The sequence below is a fragment of the Eumetopias jubatus genome, unplaced genomic scaffold, assembly GCF_037043125.1.
Source record: "Eumetopias jubatus isolate StellerSeaLion01/CBP00866 unplaced genomic scaffold, mEumJub1_p1.0 scaffold_1, whole genome shotgun sequence".
In the NCBI taxonomy this organism is placed as follows: Eukaryota; Metazoa; Chordata; class Mammalia; order Carnivora; family Otariidae; genus Eumetopias; species Eumetopias jubatus.
In genome coordinates, this window is record NW_028274807.1 from 52926415 (window position 1) to 52952299 (window position 25885).

Genomic DNA, 25885 nt, shown 5'->3' on the forward strand with positions numbered 1-25885 from the left:
CTTTAGGATATTGGCTGTGGGTTTTCATATATGGCCTTTACTATGTTGAGGTATGTTTCCTCTAAACATACTTTGTTGAGGGTTTTTATCATGAATGGATGTTGTACTTTGTCACATGCTTTTTCTGCAGCTACTGAAATGACTATGTAGTTCTTATACTTTCTCTTTCTGATTTGATGTATCACACTGATTGATTTGCAAATATTGAACAATGCTCACAACACAGGACTAAATCCCACTTGATCATGGTGAATGATCTTTTTAACATATTGTTGTATTTGGTTTGCCAGTCTTTTGTTGAGGATTTTTGCATTGTGTTCATCAGAGATATTGGCCTGTAGTTCTCTTTTTTGTGTGGTGTCTTTATCTGGTTTTGGTATCAGGGTACTGCTGGCCTCATAGAATGAATTTGGAAGTTCTCCTTCTTTTTCTATTTTTTGGAATAGTTTGAGAAGAATAGGTATTAACTCTACTATAAATGTTTGTTACAATTTGCCTGTGAAGCCATCTGGTCCCAGATTTTTGTTCACTGGGAGTTTTTTGATTACTAATACAATGTCTTTGCTGGTTATAGGTCTTTTCAAATTTTCTATTTCTTCCTGTTTCAATTTTGGTAGCTTATGTTTCTAGGAATTCATCCATTTTTTGGTAGGTTGGCATAGAGTTTTTTATAATATTCTCTTATATTTTCTGTGGTGGTGGTTGTTATTTCTCCTCTCTCCTTTGTGTCTTTATTTATTTGAGTCCTCCCTCTTTCTTGATAAGTCTGGCTAGAAGCTTATCAATTATACTGATATTTTCAAAGAACCAGCTCTTGGTTTCATTCATCTGTCCCATTGTGTTTTTTTGTTTGTTTGTTTTGTTTTGTTTTTTTAGTTTCTATAACATTTATTTCTGTTCTAATCTTTATTTCTTTCCTTCTGCTGGTTTTAGGTTTTGTTTGTTGTTCTTTTTCTAGCTCCTATAGGTGAAATATCAGGTTGTTTATTTGAGATGGTTCTTGCTTCTTGAGGTAGGCCTGTATTGCTACAAACTTCCTTCTTAGAACAGCTTTTGCTGTATCCCAAAGGTTTTGGATCATTGTGTTTTCATTTCATTTGTTTCTATGTAACTTTTTATTTTTTCCTTTATTTCCTGGTTTACCCACTCATTGTTTAAAAGCATGTTATTTAACCTCCATATATTTGTAGTCTTTCCAGATTTTTTTCTTGTGGTTGACTTTTAGTTTCATAGTGTTGTGGTCATAAAAGATGCATGGTTTGACTTTGATATTCTTGAATTTGTTGAGGCTTGGTTTGTGGCCTAAATTGTAATCTATTCTAGAGAATGTTCTGTGTGCACTTGGAAAGAATGTGTATTCTGCTGTTTTAAGATGAAATGCTCTGAATATATCTGTTAAATCCATCTGTTCCAGTGTGTCATTCAAAGCCAATGTTTCCTTGGTGATTTCTGGTTTAGATGATCCATCCATTGAAGTAAGAGGTGGGTTAAAGTCCCCTACTCTCATTGTATTATTATTAATTCATTCCTTTATGTTTGTTATTAATTGTTTTATGTATTTGGGTGATCCTGTGTTGGGTGCATAAATATTTACAATTGTTATGTCTTCTTGTTGGACTGTCCCTTTTATTATTATATAGTGTCCTTCTTTGTCTCTTGTTACAGTCTTTGTTTCAAAGTCTATTTTGTCCAATATAAGTATTGCCACTCTGGCTTTCTTTTGATATTCATTTGCATGATAGATGTTTCTCCATCTCCTCACTTTCAATCTGCAGGTGTCTTTCAGTCTGAAATGAAAAATCTCCTGCTAGCTTTATGGGGTTTCCCTTATATGTTACTGTTTTCTTTTGTCTTACTGCTTTAAAATTTTTTTTTTTTTTTATGTCTTGGATTTGCTTTTGTTGATTTTGTTGGGGGTTCTGTGTGTCTCCTGGATATCTGATTCATTCCCCAGTTTTGGAAAGTTTTCAGCTCTTATTTCTTCAAATAAATTTTCTGCCCCTTTTTCTCTCTATTCTGGGACTCCTATAATAGGAATGTTATTACATTTGATGGAGTCACTGAGTTCCCTAAATCTGTTCTCATTTTGCATAATTCTTTTCTCTTTTGTTCAGCTTGATGACTTTCCATTACTCTGTCTTCTGGGTCATTAATTCATTTTTCTTCGAGCTTGCTGATCATTCCATCAAGTGTGTTTCTCATTTTATTTATTGAGTCCTTTATCTCTACTATGCTATTCCTTATCTCTATGTTTAGGGTCTCACTCATGTCTTTCATTTTTTTCCCTAGTCCAGTGAGTATGCTTATGATCATTGCTTTAAATACTCCATCAGGCATGTTACTTACATCTGTTTCCCTTAGATCTCTGGCCATGGCCTTGTCCTGTTCTTTCACTGGGGATAAATTTCTCTGTCTTCTCATTTTGTCTACATTTCTGTGATATTTCTTTGTTGGGAAAGTCAGCTATATCTACGGTTCTTGACGGTAATGGCCTTATGAAGAAAAGGTCCTGTAGTGCCCTGCTGTGTCATGCCTCTTGATCCCCTGGGCCTCGTACTTCTGGGAGTGCCTCCAATGTGCGCTGCCTATGCTTTGCTGTTTTGTCCTGGCCATTTTATACTTAATTCCAGTCATTTGCTGAGGCTCTCTTTGTCTGTTTGGGCAGTGTTTGGTCCATGGCCTAAATATGGCGTGTTTTAACTGGATGTGCTCTGGTCTACTTGTAAAATGAGACCTGTCACCTCTGGCAGAACTGAGGCTTTGCAAAACTCCTGAGTCAAGACAAATGGTGTGATCAGGTATTTGAGCCTCTCTTCTGGGGGTGGGGGCCTGCCATGCAGGGACTGAGGCAAGCAAGACTATGAAGCGTAGTTCTACCAGAGTGCAGGGGGCAGGGCTTGCCATTAGCAAGTTAGGCAGCCAGTGTTGACACTGTTCTGGTTCCTACAGATGGCTCTGTGTTTATGCTGAGGGGTAGGGGAGGAAAATTGTGCCAGCTAGTTCCTTTGTTCCTGGAGGGGTCTCTCTTTGTATGCTGTCTCTCTGGGATGCACTCCAAGATGAGCAAATAACCTCCCTACTGTGTGCCCCAGGCACTCTTCAGATTGGTTTCCACACTATATGTCAATGGGTTGTCTCCCTGCCTTCTCTTCAAGAGTACTGTGCTCTCCCATCTCTATCCCAGACAAGCTAAATGACCTTTAAAACTCCAGGCTTTAAGCTTCACTGGTTGCCAGAAGTCACAAAATTCAGCCCCTCTCAGGTTCCAAGCCAATTGCTATGGGGATTCATTTTCCCCATCTGCTCCCCTGTGTATTATTCTATCTCTTCCCCTTTGACATGACCGTGGCTCCCTCCTCACCACAGCTGCCATGATCTCTCTCTCTCCCAAACCACGTCTCCACCCTTTCTACCTTCTTTGGTGTGGCCTCTTCTCTACCTTTAGTTGTGGAGCTTGTTCTGCCAATCTTCAGGTCGATTTATGGGGTATTTAGGATGATACGATAGTTATCTAGTTGTATTCATGGGACAAGATGAGCCTAGGTCCTCCTACTCCACCCCCGTCCTCCAACTCTTAGACTCTTAATTCTAATCGCTTGCTCTATATGTCAGTCCTTAGGCCAGTACCACACTGTCTTGATTACTAAAGCTTTGTAGTAAATCTTGCAATCAAGAATATGAGTCCTCCAACTGTGTTCCTTTTCAAGATTGTTTTGGCTGTTTTGTATTAGAGACATATGCTTTTAAAAATTCTTTTTATTGGGGCACCTGAGTGGCTCAGTTGGTTGAGCATCTGACTCTTGGTTCTGGCTCAGCTCATGATCTCTGAGTGATGGGATTGAGCCATGCATCAGGTTCTGTGCTCAGTGAGGAGTCCGCTTGAGATTCTCTCTCTCCCTCTCCATCTGCTACTCTCCACACTCATGCTTGAGCTCTCTCTCTAAAATAAATAAATAAAACTTTAAATAAAAATCTTTCTCTTCTTCTGGAACTGAGACCAAGGCTGGAAAATATTGCCATTAGCTTTCTGCAAGTAGTGTTCTTGTCCTAGCTAACTCAACTGAGAGAACCTTTCTGTGGATTATCTCTGACCCCAGTTGGGCCCAACACTTTTTGCCTTTTCCCTGGCATATTGCCTTTTAAAACCCAGGCCAAACATTTATGAAAAATCAATACCATACATCATACTTAATGATAAAAGACAAAATGGTTCCACCCTCCAGTTTCCCAAGGCTGCTGTAACATATTTCTATAAACTTGGTGGCTTAAAACAACAGAGATGTACTTTCTCATAGTTCTGGAAGTCAGAAGCCTCTAATCAACATGTGGACAAGGTCATGCTCCCTCTGAAGGTTCTAGGCAGAAAACTTTCTTGCCTCTTTCAGCTTCTCGTATCTCTGGACAGTCTTTGGGTCATAACAGCTTAACTCCAGTCTCTGCCTCCACCATCATATGCCTGCTCCCTTGTGTGTGTCTCTGTGAATCTTTTTCTGTTTCCTATAAGGACACTATCATTGGATTTAGGGCCCACCTTAATCTGGTATATCTCATTTCAATCCTGACTTCATTATATATGCAAATATCTCTCTTCCAAAAAAAAGGAATAATCTGAGGTCTCAGATAGATATGAATTTTAGAGGGACACTATTTAACCCAATACGTACCCTAAAATCAAGAACAAGGCAAGATAAATGTTCAACATTGTACTGCAACGTTGAAGAATAAGAGCCAAATTAATTGAAAAGGAAAAAAAAATTGCATTTAGTCACATGACCCGATTGTATATGTGAAAAATCATAAGAAATTTATAAAAAGCTCATAGTATTAATATATGAGCTTAGGAAGGTCACACAATACAACTCAATGCTTTTAAAAAATATATTTCTTCAATAGAGCAACGAACAATTGGAAATTGAATTAAACACTCATAATACTGTAAAAAAAGTGAAATACTTAGCATTAAATTTATCAAAATATGTACAAGGCTTGTATACTGAAAACTACATTTCTTATATTTAGAACAAATATTGAGTTTATGCAAATTATTCAGCAGTTAGAGATTAATAAATCTTGCTGATACCATTCTCAACACATTTATTAAATATTTTGATTTGTTTTCTTTAATCTTATTTTGTTTTTTTCTCAGTCTCCTGATTTTCAGCAGCTACTAATGCATTAGAGTAGCAGGCTCTATTTATTATTTTTCACTAAAATAATATCTTGCCTTATTTTTAAACTGTTTTAATGTGAAGGAGGTATAAGTAAATATATTCAACAGAATACTGTATTAAAAAGAAAACATAATATTATAATTTTAATTAAAAACATGTGACATTTGAAAATTTTTTCCAGCTTTACTGAAGTATCACTAACAAATAAAATTGTAAGATGTTTAAAATGTACAACGTGATGATCTGATATACATATACATTGTAGAATTCCCCCCTCATCGAGTTAATTAGCATGTCCATCACCTAACATATTCACCTTTGTTTTGGAGTGAGAACATTTAAATTATACTCTCTTAGCAAATTTCAATGATGCAGTACAGTGCTATTCACTTCTGTCACCATATCAGATCATCAGATCTTATTCATCTTATAGCTGAAAGTTTGTACTTTGTACCAAGCTCTCCCTATTTTCTCCACTCCCAACCCATGGCAACCATTTTTCTACTCTCTGTTTCTAGGAGTTCAAAAAATGTGTTACATTTTTTATATTAAGAAATTGTATTTTTTGTAGTAGTCTGCCAAAGAAAGAATGTAATTCTCAGAAATTCATAAATACAATATATAGTTATTGTCTCCTATATCTTAAGCACTGAGTTAGAAACAGAGCAGTCAAAGGTAAACTAAAGGAGATTATAGCTGAAATATATAGAATATGAAAATAATGAAATCAAGTTCTCTTTTCATAAGAATATACTTAAAACAGGAGAGTAATAGGGAAGCCATGAGAGAGGTGGAATATGTAATTCTTCCTAAGCAAGCCTGCAAAGAAAAGTGCTCACTTTAGTCATCTGTTTTCCCATCAGTTCACCTGGTAAGAAATAAATTAAAATGCAATTCCCTCTACAAATAAGTAGCTAGCATCTTACCTTGAAATGAAATGGTGCCAGGAAAAAAGAAAACAAAACAGATCCAAAAAAATTTGTTAAAATACCAAGAGAAAGTGGAAAAACAAAATTCAGAATGATGCTTCCCTATTAACTGAGAATTTTCATGTTACTGGACTTTTCTTGAAGGGTGTATATAAACTGTCCATTTCAGTGTTATCTCATCTCAGTAATGTCAACCTGGCCTCCAAAGCTTAGTGGGAGCACAGAAAAGACATTTCCTGAGGCTACACTATAACTTCCTACAATTCCTCCAGAATCCAACTAGCTCATAAAATATTAAGATGACAAGTTTTTGTTATGTCACTTTTATGAGTTTCAGAGTATCAAGTTACAGGTACATTGGTCATTTGGATGCCCTGGGCTGTCAGTCATAGATTTTAATTGCTCCTTGTGCTTAAACTGTGAACTTCTCTTTGAACCAGATAAGAAAATCTCTTTCTTTTGCTTTTTCACACAGTCTAGTGATGAATGGCTGGCTAATGAGTCTTTGACTAAACTGGTTTTGAGTTTCACTGTAGTTCCTTGAAATATAATACCTAGGAACAATTGTATTACCTAAAATCCTACAGAAATATTTCTCTAAATATGTTATTAATTTAGTTGGAATCTAGAAATTAGACATAATTTTGATCAAATAATCAAGATGTGCAGTAATGCTACCAGTTTTTGTTAGTCACCTAATGCTATACCCAAATGTTTCTAATCTTCCCACTGGGGAAGCTTCCCACCTTTTTCATTAGCTACTTGTGAGCAGAAGCTAGTAACATAACATAATTTGGAGGGTTCTTCATCCTTGACTTCTTGCATCAATTTTCAGTTTTGATAAATCTCTCCCATTTCTGCTCCTTTTCAACCAGATTGTTAACAGCATTTTAGGCTTTCTATGTTTCATTTTGTACATCTGCAAATTGTTCTGTACTTTGCATTAAGTCAGATGTATAAACGTGTGAAGCACGTAAATCATTTTTTAAATCATTTTGAGGAGGGAATTAATTCAAGCTGCATTATATTTCCACTGAGGTTGATGGGTTAAGGCTGAAATAAACATTTTAAATTTGCATCCTTGTTAACTGATATATATATATACATCAGTTATATATATTTATATATAAATATATATATATATATATTTACTGCATCTCAAGCTGAAGTAAGAGCAGCCTTCCACAGCAAAAGGTCAAAGAGAAGTGAGGCCTTATCAGCTCCTTTTACTGACAAACCTAAATCTAAGGAAATACAGCTATTCACTAGCACTACTACAAGCTGAATAGATCTAAAAATGGGAAATCTGTCATAATCACCAGACTCCCTGATTTCAGGAAATGAACAATTTCTGCCCTGAAACAATTCTATGGCAAGCTCATAGGGGTTAACAAGTCATGTCAGTGACTGTCATGGACCCTTATTTCTAATATTCATTTCCACGTGCTTCAATGAAACAGAATATTAGGAAGCACACAAGTAGAAGTAATGGATGCATAAGAAGATATTCTTTTTAGTCAGCACTTGCTTAGCCTTTTTCTCTTCTCCAAATGGTGTCAGGCAGGATTAATATTTAAGTTTTGCAGAGAGGACTGACTGCTTAGATTAACTGTCCAGGACATCACTGTTTTTGTTTTTTTTTTTTTCCCTAGACATATCTACACTAAGCAGTTTCTGAATCAACTTCACTGGAAAATCTTTACCAGCAGATTTTCTCCCCCACCCAGATAAATTAGACAGAGATGAGAAAATTAAATTGTTGGCACAGGAAACATTAATTACAGAGAGTGATATAACTCTAGAAACAATATAAAACATTATTGAAGACTGAAGGCAACTTTCTGTCTCCCAAAAATAATACAAAAAAACTACAAGGGAAAAATAAAGCTACACAAAAATTATCCCATCAGAGAATACCAAAATTTAAAAAATAACTGTGAATAAAAAGTTCACACACTACACATACACACTAGTGTATGAACTTTCACACTTCTGACCCCACCCTTGCTCTGTTTCTAGGCTTTTTGGTGAGCAAAGGCAAACGATGAAAAACTGCGAGGAAGACAGAAAAAAGAAATGAGAGAAGGGAACTAATGTTGATCTAAAATTATTGTATGAAAGACTAGCCTACTCTAAGTCTGAAAATACTGAAAAGCCTTCTGATATTTAAAAGCGTGAACTAAAGGGAAGGGACCACAACATCTGCGTGATTTAAATAAGGGGTACCTTTGAAAGGTATAGCTTCTAGGGGAGAAACAGAGAGACAAAAAAGGAGACAAATGCGCCCTTAAGCCATTGGGTAGTGAAGGGAAAACATGTAAAAAAAGGAAAAGTAGGACCCGCTGAGAAAAAGAGGACTCACCAGCCCTTTCCCCAATACCAAACAAACAAGCATAAAAATGTGCCAAAGTATCTGGATGTTACTAAAACAGGAAACTTTTAAAACAACCCAATACCATAAAAATTAGGAAAAATAAAACTGGAGTCAGACGCGCTACCATTGCGCCATGAGGTCACCTAACCAATCCATATACGGCCCCCTGGTCCCTACAGGAAGATGTGATTGGCTTGTTGGAGTAATTCTGTGGCCTGGTGAGCAACTGAAACGGACTCCTCACAGAAAAAGCAGGGACTGCCCCTGCTCCTTTGTTAAGGAAGTTGTCTGGCTAGGGCACCTAATTGGCAAGAACAGAGTGAGAAGGGGCACTTACAGTTAGGCCATTCGAGTCTTCCAATTTTACCAGATGTCAAAGCAGCACAAAGGATTGGGCCTTAATTTTAGATCATCCACCACACATAATCACAGCAAAGAGAGTTGGGAAGAAATGAATTAACCTAAAAAACTTGGGAAAACAGTGTTTTAACTCTATATTGTAAAACAAAAGAAAAAAACCCTGTATTTCAGTACTGTAAACTAGTTATTCAATTTTTTTCCTCACCAGGATATGGGTCATCAGTTATGAAAATGCTTTGTGTATAGCAGGATCGGACAAATAAGCAAATTTATTGTAGCTAATGAGACCGAGGTATCTCACTGGTAAAGAAACATGATAAAAACAAAGAAGAGGGGAAGTCTTGAAAGACTGGGATATGAGGTAGGAGTGTTAACTCAGGATAGATAGATAGATTGACAGATACATAGATGCTTAGGTAGAGTATTAAGTGTTGATGGGCATGTGCACATGGGTTAGTACATATACATATATTTACTAACTTTCTGTGGGGAGCATCCACTAGGAAACCTCTGTAGTTGGGAGTGCGCCTAGTGCTGAGATGATGGTTTCTAATGCCCATCCTCCAATAATGGAAACCAGTGCTCCTTGGAGTAATTCCAGGACTCGGTCAAAAAAATTTGAGAAGCTTGGAATATCTCATGGTGCCAGAAAATAAGGGAGTGCTGAAAAAGATAAAAGATGGGGTATGTTGAAAGAAACTCTTAATTGCCAAAGCTGAAACTATTTGAACAACAACAACAAAAACTAGTAATGATATCATTTATAACATAATTAAAATATCCAATGTAACTTTACAATGGGGTCATGTGGCAGAAATAACCTTAACCAAATGGCAAAGGTGAACACTACCAGTAATAAGACATCAGCATCGTGTACCTCCTAATAAGATGCACTACATCAAAAACTAATGATGTAATGTATGGTGATTAACATAACATAATAAAATAAAATTAAATTAAATTAAAAAGATGCACTGAGAAGGGCTCATAATTTCTCTATTTTTGCCAACATACATGACCTCAATCTAATCATGAAAAACAAACAAACACAAATTAATGGTTAAGCGTCTGCCTTCCGCTAAGGTCATGATCCTAGGGTCCTGGGATCAAGTCCCGCATCGGGGTCCCTGCTCAGCGGGGAGTCTGCTTCTCCCCCTCCCTCTCCTGCTCCCCCTGCTTGTACTCTCTTGCTCTCTCTGTCAAATAAATAAATAAAATCTTTAAAAAAAAAGAATGTTTAAAATAAATAAATAAATAAATAAATAAATAACTGGCCAGTACTCTTCAAAAGTGTCAACGTCATGAAAGACAGGAAACACTGAGGAACTGTCACATTGGAGGAGATGAAGAGACACAAGTGAATAAAATGTGGAGTCCTGGATGGGATAATGGACCAGGAAAAAAAGATATTAATGAAAAATTTGTGAAATTTGAATAAGGTCTATATTTAGTTAATAGCAGCAATGTTAATTTCCTGATTTTGATCATTATACTATGGTCATATAAGATGTTAGCATTAGGGAAAGCTGGATTAAAGTATACAGTGACTCTCCATACCACATTTGAAATCTTTCTGTAAGCTAAAATTATTTCAAACTAAAAAGTAAAAAAAAAAGTTTTATTTTCAACTCTGTAATGATTTTTGCATAATATCACTTCATGTAGTCAATATTTCCATATATAGAAAATTAGGCTTAGCTATAGCTAAATAACTATTGCCATTAAGCTTGTCATAAATATGGGAAAGATTTTGCATAGGGGGTTATAGGTGTTATTTATATAAGTTACAACTGTGCAAGTAATAATATTTCATCGAAACTATAATTCTCCTTCAAGCTAAGATAAAAGTCAATATGGAATGGAAAAGAAAGAACCAGCTTCAAGTCTAAAAATGGGCCCTGAGCTGTGATAAATCCAAATACATGTTAGAATTACAGAAGGAGACTTATCACTTGCACAGAACAGTATAATAATTCTATGTCTATGACATTGCCTCTTAGGTTATATTCTTTCCCAAATAGCTTGATAGAGCTGTTATCTGTCTTCATGATATTCAAAAGTTGCAACTTATCAGCCATAGAAAGATACTGAATGAGGCTAAATTTAAGAAATACACAATGTTGTCACTTTCTATATAGGGCCAGGTTAGAAGGGAGCATGGGTTTTAAATTACCCATACATTTTCTCTCCAGAGAGAGAGAGAGATGATAGAGAGAGATAGGTAGATAGATGAGAGAGAATGAAAGAGAGACAGATGAGACAGAAGGAGAGGGAGAGAGACACATAGAGGATGTATGGGATGCATAGATGTATCTATAGATATAAGTAGACAGGATGTATGGAAGAGATGGGATAAATATATAAATATACAGATACAGATATATATGGATGTATATAGATATCTATATCTATGGTATTGTAGGTATAGTAGAATCCTTTAACTGTTCATTAGTAAATATCTCTATGATTTTCAATTAATTTTTCAATTTTTTTCTAGGTTTTCAAGAAAGGCATCACCTTGCTTGTAGTTAGCTCTTTATCATTGGTCAATCCTTGAAACTACTGTCTCAATCTTTTAATGGGTTTTACCAGCTGGGATTGAATATTTCAGACTTATCTGTATCCACTTCTTGGGACACACTTGTGCTGATACCAAGTGGAACAGCAGGTGCAATTTCAAGAAAATTCAAATGAGTCTCTTCCTTATCCTTCTCCTCTATGCTTTTCTTTTTCATTTTCTATTTCATGATGCCCAAGTTATACACCATTGGTGGCACTAAGGAAGACTGCCAAGAATTACTCTTATCTTTACTAAAATGCAAAAAAAACCCATTACCTCTGCAAAGTACCAGTCATCACAAGTTTCTGGAGCAAAATTAATCAAAGATTACAGCATTTGGTCTCTACACCAGCCCAAAGGTGTACATGCCATCCCTCTATGAATCTGAGGCAGTGTTAGAATATGGAAATTGGTCAATTCTGCTAGTTGCCTCCTCCCTATAAAATGAACGGGGTCAGAATTCTGTTCAGTGGCCTTGGTATGAAAAAAAGGTTTGAAAGTCTAATATTTTCATCATATGTTACACACACAGTAAATGCTTAATCGATGTCAACAATAATGATGAGCAACATCACAGTTAATAGAGGATCACAACCCTTGTCTAAATGTCTGCAAGATTTTACAAGTGATACTAAATTCTTTTAAATATGTCGGGTGGTAGGGGCCTCTGGATGGCTCAGTCAGTTAAGCGGCTGCCTTCGGCTCAGGTCACGATCCCAGGGTCCTGGGATCGAGCCCCGCATCGGGCTCCCTGCTCAGCGGGAAGCCTGCTTCTCCCTCTCCCACTCCCCCTGCTTGTGTTCCCTCTCTCGCTGTCTCTCTCTCTCTGTCAAATAAATAAATAAAATCTTTAAAAAAAAAATGTCGAGTGGCAAATGTGACAATGCAGAGTTACCCCATTTAGCTTCTCACTATAGATGTCATTTGATTGTTTTGTTGTCTTTGCTGTGACAACCAATAGTATAGGGGATCACCTTTTTCTGGATTCATTCTCTGACTTTAATTGAGATATCATTCTATTTCTTTGTGTCTACCACATTAATTGTCTTGTTCTATGACAATGATATCTTTAGGGCCATTCTGCCATAATGATAAATATCTAAGAATCTGATGGAAGTCTCTCTGTGAAAAATCTCTCCTTTTTTGAATAATATAATAATAATAAATATCATTCCTCTATCAAGGTCATCAAAATGTGTCAAGAGTATCCAATATTTCATAATTTAACCTCTGGTAAGTTAAAAATAATGAGAATCTAAAATAAAATAAATTTGGTGGAATAAAATTTTGAAAAATTCATGTTTTTAAAGCAGGTCCTTGAATTCTTTTTAAATGTTTATTCATTAGCTCGATATGATCTAGACTTCTTTGCAAACAGACTTTATCACAGGCACATGTACTTCATCATTGCTGTTGCTCTCATTAATCTTATTTCTTTTTTCTGAAATAATACCTCCTGCTTCAACTTGTGCATTTTGAAAACAATGAAATGAAGTCTCATCAAGTTGATCTATGTGTCTCAAATGTGTTTAAGAGATTTTATAGTCTTTGTCACTTATCCATCTTTTCAATACCCTTTTTTCTATGAGGATAGAAGAATATATATGCTTAGCTACTCTTCCTTTTCAAAGAATGTTTATTATGTGAATTATAAAATTAAAGACAGAAAAAATGAAGGAAAGAAAAAAACTGAAATTGACTAACCTATCTAAATTGACTAACACTGTTAAAAGAAGGACAGAAGAAAGTGAGGGAAGGAAGGATGGAAGAAAGGAAGAATAGGATAGGAGGGATGAAACTTGAATTAAAATAGAGCATTAAAATAAAATGATATTGGAAATGGAAAGTACCCTTGATTGAATATACTTCTGATTAAATAGTCATGGTAGACAAACTACCTGAGAATGAATCATTCACTAATTTTTATCTTGGATATAATGTTAATGCTTCGAAACTATTTTCAATACGTTGCATGTGACGTTAAGAAGAAAAACATCAGGGGGTGGCTCAGTTGTTTAAGTGGCCCAGTCTTAATTTTGGTTCAGGTCATGCTCTCAGGGTTGTGAGACTGAGCCCTGTGTCGTGTCAGGCTCTGTGCTAGGCATGGAGTCTGCTTAAAATTCTCTTTCTCTCTCTGCACCCCCGCCCCTAAAAAAAAAAAAAAGAGGAAAAAAAACAAATTTTTGTTCAAACTTCTGTTATAAACGTGTACAAGCACATAATGGATAACAGGGTCCTCATATTTACAGATGCTGAGATTGTGAATGGTCAAACTTATGTGAATGCTCACTGCATATGAAGATGATTTTCAATATAATTTAACTAAGGAAAAATACCAGGATTATGAATTATAAGTAGACATATGAAAAGCTTTATTATTTAAAGTTTAAAAAATTCAGTTCTCAAATATTTATAAATAATTTGGACAAATGAGAAATATGGTCAATATATAAAAATTTCTCAACAAATTAAAATGGACAGAATAAGCTACTTATAAGAATGGGCGCAAACAGGTAGTTTAGAAGAAGTTAATTGCAAATGACTAAAGACCACAAGTCAGGAACAATGCTGTTGCCATTTTCACTTTTACGGTAAGCAAAAACTAGAAAAATCATTACGTCCATTGCTGGGAGGTGAAATGGTTCCTCTCGTGCACCACCAATGAGAATGCAGGTCAGCTTTTTTGGAAAGAATTCTAGCACTATTTAAGTTAAAATTTAAACTATCATGCCCTCTAACTCAGATATACCATTTTTGGGACTCTAACTTATACAGAGGAAAAAAAAAACATATAAGGACACAGGACATGTAAAGGGATATTTCTTTAAGTGATTTTTTTTATGTCAAAAAAGCTGAAAAGCCTGAATATTAATAAGTAGGGAATGGCTTACCAAATAATGTGTTCCATAATCTATCTCTGTTTTTCTCATCTCTCTCTACCTCACTATCTCTAGCTCCATCTCTATCTCAATCTCTATGTAACTATATATTAATGTGAAAATAAAGTCATGCTATTTTTAAACATTAAAATTTTTTTTTATTTTAATTCTATCATAGTTAACATACAGTATTATATTAGTTTCCAGTGTACAATATAGTGATTAAGCACTTCCATACATCACCGGTGCTCATCACAGTGCCCTCTTTAATCCCATCACCTATTTCACCCATCCCCCACCCACCTCCCCTCTGGTAAGCATCAGTTTGTTCTCTATAATTAAGAGTCTGTTTTTGATTTGTCTCTCTCTTTTTCCCCACTTTGCTCCTTTGTTTTGTTTCATAAATTCCACATATGAGTGAAATCATATGGTATTTATCTTTCTCTATTTCACTTAGCAGGATATTCTCTAGCTCAAGCCATGCCATTGCAAATGGCAAAATTTCATTCTTTTTATGGCTGAATAATATTCCATCGCATAAACACACACACACACACACACACACACACACACACATCTTTATCCATTCAACTATTGATGGACACTTGGGTTGCTTCCATAATTTGACTATTGTAAATAATATTGCTATAAAAATAGGGGTTCATGTATCCCTTTGAATTAGTGTTTTTTTAATCATTTTGGGTAAATACCCAGTATTGTGATTACTAGATTATAGGGTAGGTGGTCTATTTTTAACTTTTTGAGGAACCTCCATACTGTTTTCCAGAGTGGCTTCACCAGTTTGTGTTCACCAACACTGCATGAGGGTACCTTGTTTTCCAGTCTTTGCCAACACTTATTGTTTCTTGTGCTTTTGATTTTAGCCATTGTGACAGGTGTGAAATAATATCTCATTGTAGTTTTAATGAGCATTTCTCTGATACTGAGTGATGTTGAGTATTTTTCATGTACCTGTTGGCCATCTGTATGTCTTCTTTGAAGAAATGTCTGTTCATGTCTTCTGTTTTTAATTGGATTATTTTTGGTTTTGGGGTGTTGAGTTTTATAAGTTCTTCATGTACTTTGAATACTAACCTTTATCCGATATGTCATTTGCAAATATCTTCTCCCATTCAGTAGGCTGCCTTTTAGTTTTGTTGATTGTTACCTTTGCTGTGCAGGAGCTTTTTATTTTGATGTAGTTCGGATAGTTTATTTTTGCTTTTGTTTCCCTTGCCTCAGGGGACATATCTAGAAAAAAGTTGCTAAGGCCAATGTCAGAGACATTACTGCCTGTGCTCCCTTCCAGGATTTTTATGGTTTCAGGGTATTACAGTTAGATCTTTAATCCTTTTTGAGATTATTTTTGTGTATGGTATAAGAAAGTGGTCCAGTTTCATTCTTTTGCATGTAGCTGACCAGTTTTCCCAACACCATTTGTTGAAGAAACTGTCTTTTTCCCATTGGATATTCTCTCCTGCTTTGCTTAAAATTAATTGACCATGTAATTGTGGGTTTATTTCTGGGTTTTCTGTTCCATTTTGTTGATTTGCGTGTCTATTCTTGTGCCAGTACCATACTGTCTAGATGACTACAGCTTTGTAATGAAACCTGAAGTCCAGAATTGTGATGCCTCCAGCTTTGCTTGTCATTTTCAAGGTTGCTTTGGCTATTTGGGGTCTCTTGTGGTTCCATACAATTTTTAGAATTGTTTGTTCTAGCTCTGTGAAAAATGCTGTTGGTATTTCGATAGGGATTGCATTAAATGTGTAGATTGTTTTCGGTAGTATAGACATTTTCACAATATTTGTTCTTTCAATCCATGAGCATGGGATTTCTTTGTGTCACCTTCAATTCCTTTCATCAGTGTTTTATAGTTTTCAGAGTACATCTTTCACTACTTTGGTTAGGTTTATCTCTAGATATATTATTATTTTTTGGTGCAACTGTAAATGGGACTGTTTTTTTTTCAAATTTCTCTTTCTACTGCTTCATTATTAATGTATAAAAACACAACATATTTCTGCACTTTGATTTTGTATCCTGTGAATTTACTGAATTTGTTTATCAGTTCTAGCAGGTTTTTGGTAGATTTTTTTAGGTTTTCTATAGATAGTGTCATGTCAAAGAGTGAAAGTTTCATCTCTTCCTTACTAATTTGAATGTTCTTTATTTGCTTTTGTTGTCTGATTGCTGTGGCTAGGACTTCCAGTACGGTATTGACTAAAAGTGGTGAGAGTGGACATCCTGTCTTGTTCCTGACCTTAGAAAGAAAGTCTCCATTTTTTTCCCCTTTAGGATGACATTAGCTGTGAATTTTTCATATATGGCCTTTATTATATTGAGGTATGTTCCTTTTAAACCTACTTTGTCGAGGGTTTTTATCATGAATGGATGTTATACTTTGTAAATGCTTTTTCTGTGTCCATTGAAATGATCCTTTCTATTACTGATATGATGTATCACATTGACTGATTTGTGAATATTGAACCACCCTTCCATCCTGGGAATAAATCCCACTTGATCATGGTGAATGGTTTTTTTAATGTACTATTAGATTCAGTTTGCTAGTATTTTTGCTTCTATGTTCATCAGTGATTTTGGCCTGTAGTTCTCTTTTTTTGTGTGTGGTGTCTTTATCTGGTTTCGGTACTGCTGGTCTCATAGAATGAATTTGGAAGTTTTCCTTTTTCTTCTGTTTTTTGGAATAGTTTGAGTAGAATATGTATTAACTCTTCTTTAAATATTTGGTAGAATTTGTGAAGCCATCAAAGCCATGATATTTTTAATCACAAAAACAAATTGAAATAAATATATTCGGATAGCGTCCTGTTTTTGTCAAAACCAACTCTGTGTGTTTGTACAAACATAGAGAATGATGTAGATATCTACATCCCACACCGTATTTCCTTCAGTGAGGTAGATTGAAGAGAAGGATAAGGGAGGCCTACTAAGTTTTTTTTTAACACATTCCTATATGATTGGATTTGTTAAATTAAGTATTATTAACTTTGTAATTAATTTAAAAAGCTAACAAAATTAAAAATCGAAGTCTCTCTCATCTACATTCTCCTTTCTTTGGTTAATTATTATTATCTTGGTCTTCTGCTGTGCCAGAAGATATCTACTGACTTTAAATAAATACACACTCAGCCTGCACTTTGAAGTAGATTTACCTTCAATTCTGTTAGTCAGGGTCTGTTCTGATCACTTGGAAGTTCTTTCCTTTGACACTTTTCCAAGCCTATAAGTTTCAGTAGGCAAATTCTACTTATAATAGTGATTCTCAACATGGCGTGAAAAGGACAGAAAAGAATTACCCAAGGAATGCTCAACCCACACACATCCCTCCCTCCATTGGATACCTGAGCCTTTCAGCCCCTATGTGGTCAATACTATGGTGAGCCACTGTTACTAATGGGAATGTGCTTCACGACTTAGTATGTTGAATCAGAAAAGTTTGGCAGTCGCTGATCCATATAATGCTTCTGCTGAGCATCCCAAGTCAGAGATGCCCAGTTCTCTTCAGCAGATCAATTCACTCTGCTGAATAAATCCATATATTTCAACTTGAAAACTTGAAAGATAAGAATAATTTAGTTCTTACTGATATTTTAAGGCTGAGTATCATCACATACTTTTAGACTGAAAGAGAACACTTCATTTCACAAAATGGCAAACTGAAAGTCAAGAGAGTGACGTTATTTGATCAATATCTCACAAGCTAATGGTTAACTGGGATATGATTCCATTCCAGAGGATCCTGGGACTTTTATGAAGATGTGAGAAAGATTCTACTTGTCTGATGAGGAGGCCCAATCCAGGCCTGAAAGGAAGGAGGGCCTTTTCGGCATCCAGAATTGTCTTCCTTAACTCTATCTTTAAACTCTTCTTCATTTATAATGGAAACTTATTGCACTTTTGGCAGGGAAACTCTTACTGAGCTAAGCATCCTCTGTTACCTTCCTCCCTGATGCTGTTGAAATTCAAGAGCCATGGGCAGTTTGACACAGACAGTGTCAGTGTGACCCAGGCATTCTGTCATCAGGATGGCCTGTACCAGTTCTAATATGTGAGCTACTACTCAAGAACTGGTGATCCATCTGGAAGCTGCTCCCTCCACTCCCACCTGTGCCCAGTGCTGGGCCCTGTGGAGCTCAGAGTCCTAAGGCTTGGAATGATTCCCACTGTGACAGGCAAGAGAGATAAACCTTCTGGCCAGCTGGTTAAAAAGAGTACAGTATTATTTCAGGCATATATTCAGCTCAAATAGCTCTTCAGTGTGGATACCAAAGCACTGAAACTGATTCTTGGCAAAGAGCATGCCTCCATTTAACCATGGACATAGAGAGAGAGCAATTTTCAGTTTATTTTCCAAAGCCCTTCCCTGGTCAAAGGGTTTGTGTTGAGTTAGTGATTATTAGTGGGCAGCCAAGGCACTGTCCCAGAGCTGGAGCCAGCAGAGTGAACTTGTGCATGGAGCCTAAGGCCAACCTCTGAACACAGTCTCTCTCTCTCTTTTTTTATTTTATTATGTTATGTTAATCACCATACATTACATCACAGTCTCTTAAGGGAGTGCACAGGGTCTGAACCTAGCAGTGGAGTATGTGATGTCTGCTATTGAAGGAGACAAAGGTACAGCAAAAGACAGGGAAGTTAAAGCACAGCATCAAGAAAGAGCAGATATAAAGGTAGATACTGAGAAAGGGTTAATAGAAGGATGGAAAGAAAGCTTAGAATAAGGCAAAAGCCAATTTATAAATGTCTGTAGAAACTGGGTAAATGTGTCCATTGCATGTAGAGAAGTATCGGTGTTAAGGGTCCTTTCACCTTTTGCTTCTCACAGTGATCCTTCAAGACAGTGAAGGAACTGATGCTCAGAGAGGTAACTTTTCTAAAAGTTATCTTTAATTTTTGATTAAGAATTTTATGTAATTTTTTTGGCCTTTTCTTTTGGATTTTTGGGTGGAAAGAGTAAGGAGCAGACACTGAATATCCTTCAGGCCTATCACCTTCCTGAGGATGGCTGGCTGTGTGGTAAACTGGGCAGTGTGATTATGAGTATCTGTTAGCGTTTTGGAGAAGAAAATCACTACCTGACTACTTCTAGTCTCCCGAGAACAACACATTTTTCTGAATATATGAAACAAATCCATTTTCTTCCACTGAAGATCATCCTTTTCCTTTAAACTATCTTGACCAGTATTTTCCCATGTCTATATCCTCATGTCTCTGTTTGTTTTTTTTTTTATTTTAGGTCCAAATACCCCTGTTTAGAGTCCTGCAGTGGGACTCTGACTAGATTTGAACCTTGAGATTCTCACAGTTCCATCAGCACAACTCTTTAAAGAGCTGCAGGGAGCTCAGTCCTGTGTGAACTTCCATAGGCGTTACTACATGTGTTTCCCCTACCTGATAAGGGTAGTTATGAATTGTCACCAGTATTTATTGAACATTTTACTGATGCCAGACACTGCAAAAAAAGTTCATATTTTACCTTATTTAATCCTTACAATTGTGCTATAAAGTATTATTTTCAATTTACATATAAAGAAACAGAGTCTCAGAGAGGTGAGGTAACTTTCCCGAGGTAAAACAGCAATCGACAGACAGGATTTCAGTCAGGCCTGCTTAACTTTATAGCTCATCCCCTACCGCGGATGGAGAAAAGAAAGGGAAAAAAAGGGAAAAAGAAGGATATTTACTATTGAAAAACCTACATAATACAGAAAGCTATTTTAAAAATTTGAAAGGATTTCTTGAACAGCAAGACTCATTCTGTTCTTAAAAACAGAATAAAACAAAAGAATATATTCATTGCTTTCCTGGAATGTAGTGAGCTCTCATGATTTCTCCCTGCATCATGTAGAGAATTAGTCTGGTCTTCTAGTCCCTGGATATGCAATTTTATGGTTTTTTTTTTTTTTATTTAAAGTAATTTTTTTCCTCCAGGTGAACTGAAGTGATTTGTAAAATAGCAAAGGTCTATGCAACATTCCAAACAGCAAAGGAATTCTCCACACGTATGGGAAGCTAGTGGCTGTGATTGAAAATAAAATCGTGTCTGTATCAGCTGTTGCTGTGTGAAATTGTAAGGAAGAACATTGGATCTGGAAATTCCAATTCATGCTTTCAGTTTTTCTTTGAATATTGAAGAAAGAAGTAAAACTAATATTGACTGAAAGTCTCCTGGGCCTAGCATTTTGTTAAGTAATTTTCACAAAAATTTCTAATTTATTACACTCAGAACACCTTTTGCGAAATGCCTTACTATTCCTATTTTACCAAATAGAAATGCAAGATCCTGCGGCTAAAATATGACAGACCCAAGAATCAAATATATGTCTTTCTAATTTCAGAATTTGAATTAATTAGTCACATGGAAATTCTATAGATGTATAATATGACACTCCTTCAAATTATTTCATCTTCAAACTTCTAGGGAAGTTACCATCCTGATAATTTGAGAAATCTCAGCAAAAAGAGGTTATGACACATTTCTCCAATTTCTCTAGAGTTATCTGGCTCAAATATTATACACAGAAAACTATACATATGGCTATTGATTATTTTGTTTTTACATTGATAAAATCCAAAGCATTACACTGATAAAATCCAATTTTAATGGTGGCTCTCACCATATGCTTTATTTATTTAGTTAGTTTTTAGAGAGGGTGAGAGAGCAGGGTGGGGAGGGACAGAGGGAAAGGGAGAAAGAATCTTAAGCAGGGTCTATGACCATTGTAGAGCCCAACACATGCTCGATCTCACGACCTCAAGATCATGACCTGACCCAAAATTGAGTCAGATGCTTAACTGACTGAGCCACCCAAGTGCCCCCACATGTTTTAGATTGCCAATAGGATACCCAGACACACCATAGGTACAATATCAATGTAGGTTAAAGTGAACTAAACACAAAATCTGTTTCCTAAGAGTCAGTAGTCTCTATTTGATACAGGAAAATTTTAAGAATCCATATGTGATTAGATTACAGCTTTGACTTCCATTCTAAATGCTAGTCCCTCCTCCTGGCAACTACCGATCTACTCTCTTTTCTGCAAATTTTGTGTTTTCAGATTCCACATATAAATGAGATCATAAAGCATTTATCTTTCTCTGTCTGACTTTCTTCACTTAGCAAAGTGACCTCAAGTTTCACCCATGTTGTTGCAAGTTGCAGGATTTCTGTCTTTTTTTAAAGCTGAATAACATTCCATTGTGTGTATGTGTGTGTGTACCACATTTTCCTTATCCATTAATCTGTTGATGGACACTTAGGTTTCCATGTCTTAGTTATTATAAATAATGCTGCAATGAACTTTGGAGTGCAGATATCTCTTTGGGACAGTGATTTCATTTCCTTTGGATTTATACCCAGAAGTGGGACTGCTAGCTCACATGGTAATTCTATTTTTTTTTAATTTTTTGAGGAACCTCCATACTCTTCATAGTGGCTACACCAATTTACATTCCCACCAATGGTGCACGAGGGTCCCTTTTCTTCATATCCACACTCTACAGTTCTGCAAGTCAGAAATCCAGCCTGACAGAACTGGGTTCTGAGCTCAAGGAATCACAAGATTGAAATCATGGTATCAGCCAGTATGAATCCTCATTTGGAGGCTCAGGGTGGCGGGGGGTGGCGGGGATGGGGAATCTGCTTCCAAGTTTATTCTTCTCAGTGGTAGAATTCAATTCCTTGCAGTTGGAGGACTGAGCACCCTATTTCCTTGCTGTGGGTCAGCAGGGGCTGCTTTTAGTTCCTAGAGGCCACCTGCATTCCTTGCCATTTGGTTCTCTCCAACTTCACGTCAGCAATTGTGTTAAATCTTCCTACTGTTTTGAATCTCTCCCTCCCCGGGGAGCCCAGTCCCTTGTAAGAGCTCACCTTGTTAGGTCAGGCTCACCAAAGATAGATTTCCTTTCCTAAAGTCAACCAGTTTGGGTCCTTAATTGCATCTGTGAAATACCTTCACAATAGCTCCCAAATTAGTGCTTGTTTAAATACCTGGCATATAGAAGGCCATCTTGGAATTAATGACTGGAGATGGTGAAAGCCATCTCGGAATTCTGCCTGCCACACATATATTTGAGCATTTTCTTTTTTTTTTTATTTGAACATTTTCTTAATAGTCACTTTATTACTTCAGCTCATGACATATTTTGACAAACCCAAGACTACTTCTTTTCTTGATTATGAACTCTTTGAAGGCAGCAAGCTTGTGTTACTTAGTATGGTATATCAGGAACTCACATCAATCCTTGCACAATAAATGATAGTTTGATAGATATGTGAAAACTCATATTTTCTAAAAACACTTTCAGCTTATTTAGCAAAAATGTCCATTTTTGCAGCTCAAATCCATCTGCCATTTGGATTCACAAAGAACAAGGCTAATCTCTGTTTCAAATATGTGAAATCACTAAGCGAATTTCCATGGTAGCCAAAGTTAGCAAGTAAGTTTTCTCCCCTCTCAAGTATGTGCTTCTTTACATAATCCCTGAAGAATCAAATAAGAATTGTAATGAACTTTGAGATCTTATTTTGAAATACACTAATTACTGAAGCACTATCTTTAATTCTTATAAATTTCCAGCTAAAACATCTCATTTCCCCCTTTGCTCTAAGGTTGAATTATTTAATTTATATTCCAAATGAGATATTTTAATTGGAGAAAATATAAATGTACTTTCTCTGAAAATAAAAGAAAAAAAGTTTTATTATAGTACTGCAACACACAAATCACAGAACAATGCAAATACCTCTACTGAAGAATAATTAGTAACTCTCAGGTTAGTAACATAGAAAGACTCTTTCAGAACCATTTAACACCTTTCTAATGTAGATTCACAATTACTCTGTGACCCTGAGTCATAACAAACCAAATTATTTTATAGATAAACACAATCAGTATATTGGTCCTTTTCTAGGACAAATAGGTTATTGGTAAGTTGGTACATTTCCCAGTTAATGGCATAGAATTAAATTAAAATACATTATATAAATGGTATTAACATACTCTGTGATTGAATCACTTAATTAAAGTTATGCACTACTGGGTTCATCAGCAAGTACCCAGACTGACACAGAAAGCTTAGAAGATAATTTTTTTTCCTCTTTAGAAATTAGATCAGAAGTAGTGGTAATATTCAAAAGAAAAAAAAATCTACAAGATGAGTACCTCTATAGTTTGCAAAATTACTCCATCAGATAACAAGGAACAGGTTTATGATAAAGGACGAGTCTGAATCCTATACCCATACTGCCCTAGTTTTTGCCTTCTTTTCAGTGCTTAACATCTCAAAGGAGTTCTCTAAATTTCAGTTTCAGTTTCTTCACTTAATATTCACTCCTCATTCCACTCTAGTCCAGATTTTCTCTTCTCTGTATGAAAGACATCTTGCTAAAGTCATAGATGATCTCATATTATGAAATCAAATAGCCTTCCAGCAGCACACTGTTGAGCACACTTCTCTGCTGAGCTTCTGAAACATTCTATTCCCTAGGTTGCCTCTTCCAACTTCAGGTACTCCAAGTCTCTTCCGCAGGCTTATTCTCTGCCGCTAGACACTAATATTAGAATTTCTTAATACTTGGTCACGAGAAACTTGCTGTTTTCTGCTCTTTGCCTAAGCAATCTCAACTATGATTACAGTTCTATTAACAGCTGGTCCTCTTCCAGTGTCTCTGTTTCATGAATGGTACCACCAGTCATTCTGTTAATTTTAACTACTCAACATCTCCAAGAACTACCCATTCCTTTCCATTTCAGCTGTCATCACCAAAGTACAAGCCACCAGAAGATGTTACCATCACCAATACAATTCACATCCTAACTGGCCTCCCTGCCACCTTGCTTCCTCCAGATGAGTTCTCTGTACTGCTGCTAGAATGATCTTTTCAATGAATAAACACCACCACCACCATCCCTCAAAATTTAGAAATGCCTTCCCATTGTTCTTATGATTAGAATAAAATTTTAACTTGCTTTTCAAGGCTGCATCATCTTGTTCTTGTTCACTTCTCCAATCTCATTCCACATCAAGATCTCACCTCAGTCTATGCTTCAGCCACACTGTTTTATTTCAGGTCCTTAAACATATGCTTCATCCTCCTCAAGGGCTTTGCAGGGCTTCCTCCCCCCCACTCTTTAACTCAGTTAACTCCTCCTCATACTTTAGATGTCAGATCACCAGTCACTTAACAGAAAACTACCTTCCATAACTCCTCAGATGGCCCTAGATGTTATTCTTTGTAGCAAGTTACAAATTTATTCAAAGGAATTGTGGGAAATTAAACATTTAAAATAAATTCATAAGCCAACCTGCCAAGTCAACTTTGTTTTACTCATCACTCATGAGCTTTTTTTTTTTTCTTCTTCTTCAATATTTAGCTACTTGGAATTGCTAGGCTTGGAGATTGACTTAATTTCTTGAAGAATCAATTCAATGATCCCCTCAACCTCAACTCTAATAGATAATGTTGAAAAGTCACCTATGTTGTGTCAAACAATAAATATAAAAGGAAATTCTCATGGTAACCATAGTTATACGAGTAGTATTTGCTTCCAGCTAGCCCTTCTTAGCACTCTAACCTTCTTCCTCCTGTTTGTTAAGTCCACTGAGGTAGACCAACTTGGTAACTGACCAAGCTAGAGAAGAATATACTTTCAATGGTTTTTCTCATTTTTGTCATATTTATGTATTATAATTTTTAATCTTCACAATCTCACATTATGCTCCCCAGACCCAATATGTATTTGAGAAGAAAATATGTTTAAAATGTAAAATCTTTTAGGGATGCCTGGCTGGCTCAATCATATAGAACATGTGACTTTTGATCTCAGGATCATGACTTTGAGCCCCACATCTGGTGTAGAGATTACAATAAATAAATAAATAAATAAATAAATAAATATATAAATACAAAAATAAGTCCTTTAGTCTTATCACCAGAAAAATGCCTAGGAATTATAACCTAGGAATTTTTATTTTATCTAAAAAAGCATGCTTCCTTTTTACCTTATATCCCCAATGCCTAGCTCAATGCTAAGTTTAGTATTCAATTTTTAAAATATTGTTTTTTTGTGATGGGTGTAGAATACTTCATGAGAATAGTGTTCTGTGGGATATACTCTAGGAAGGTTGATTCAGAGCATGTTAGAAGAATACAAAACATCTTTAGCATCTTATACAAAGATTTAGTACATAATTATATTAACAACTATCTAAAATACATAAATAGGTTCATGAAAAATAAAAAATCTAATCCAAACAAACAGAAATCTCAGAATAAAACAAGAAGGAACACTATACTATGAGATATCATTAAAGTAAGAGCAGAATCTGAATAATGCAGGAAAGGGAAAAGTCCATATTAATCTAAAGCCTTTCATCAATTTCTTAGCTAGGAAGAAATTGGAGATTATCATAAGAACTATGTATATTTGTGTTATTTTTTTGTAATTACTTTAATAGGCTGTACTGGGAGAATCACAGTGTTTAATGTTCATATTCTGAGGTGTAATTTCACTTACCATCAACTTCCTTATGACGTTCTAAGTTATAAAAACCCATCCAGATGTTACATAAGAAATCTAGCTTAA